General features: G+C 42.6%; 1 non-coding gene across 1 annotated transcript; it reads left to right on the top strand.

Annotated features, from left to right (window-relative positions):
• The first annotated feature begins 330 nt into the window (after positions 1-330).
• Positions 331-437, top strand: LOC141669684 (small nucleolar RNA R71). Its single transcript, XR_012553952.1, has one exon. It is a non-coding gene; the product is annotated as a small nucleolar RNA R71 (small nucleolar RNA).
• Positions 438-1,040: the final 603 nt, after the last annotated feature.

Here is a 1,040-nt window from a genome sequence, read left to right as displayed (position 1 = left end):
TGATCAGTCTCATGGGCACCAGCACAATGCTCACAAACACTAGTGATTTTATTAACTCCATAATTAGCCAAAGTGTCCACCTTCATCGTCAAAGCCTTAAGTTGGGCAGCTATAGCAGTTGCTACATCCAACTCCAGAATTCCTGCTACTTTCCCCTGAGTCAGTCTCTGGGAAGGATTCTGGTATTCATTAGCAGCCACCAGTTCAATTAATTCATAAGCTTCATTGTAGCTGTTAGCCCACAAGGCTCCTCCTGATGCTGCATCGAGCATGGGTCTAGAAGTAGCACCCAATCCATTGTAGAAATAGTTTATAATCATCCAATCAGGAATGTCATGGTGTGGGCACTTCCTTAGCATCTCCTGATATCGATCTCAAGCCTCACACAGAGATTCTCAAGTTTGCTGAGCAAACTGAGTAAGAGCATTCTTTATTGCAGCAGTCTTCTCCATAGGGAAGAATTTAGTGAGAATATTTTGAGCAAGATCTTCCCAAGTAGTGATGGATCCTAGTGGTAGAGAATGTAATCATCACTTAGCTTTATCCCTCAGAGAGAATGGGAAGAGTCGCAGTTTAATAGCATCTTCAGTCACACCATTAAACTTGAAAGTGTCACAGATCTCGATAAAATCCCTGATGTGCATGTTGGGGTCTTCTGTAGGAGAACCCCCAAACTAAACTGAGTTCGGTATCATCTGAATCGTCTTGACTTGATCTCAAAAGTGTTAGCCGAGATGGCTGGCCTGATGATGCTTGACTGAATATCATTGATCTTATGCTGAGAATAGTCCATCAAAACCTTAGAAATTTCTGCTTGATCTCCCATCACTACTAAAACTGGTTCCTCGACTTTTTTTTCTTCTTCTACCTTCTCTTCGTCCTCAACAACTTCCCTTCGAATCACTACAACTTCTTCCTCGACTTCCTCCAGATTTCTCTTACGAGCCCGCGATTGCGTATGTATACTTTTACCTTCTTTTCATCCTCAACAACTTCCCTTCGAATCACTACAACTTCTTCCTCGGCTTGCTCCAGAGTTC

Source organism: Apium graveolens, chromosome 6 (genome assembly GCF_009905375.1).
Source record: "Apium graveolens cultivar Ventura chromosome 6, ASM990537v1, whole genome shotgun sequence".
NCBI lineage: Eukaryota > Viridiplantae > Streptophyta > Magnoliopsida > Apiales > Apiaceae > Apium > Apium graveolens.
The sequence above is the reverse complement of the archived record's forward strand: the minus strand, read 5'-3'. Positions and strand labels throughout refer to the sequence as shown.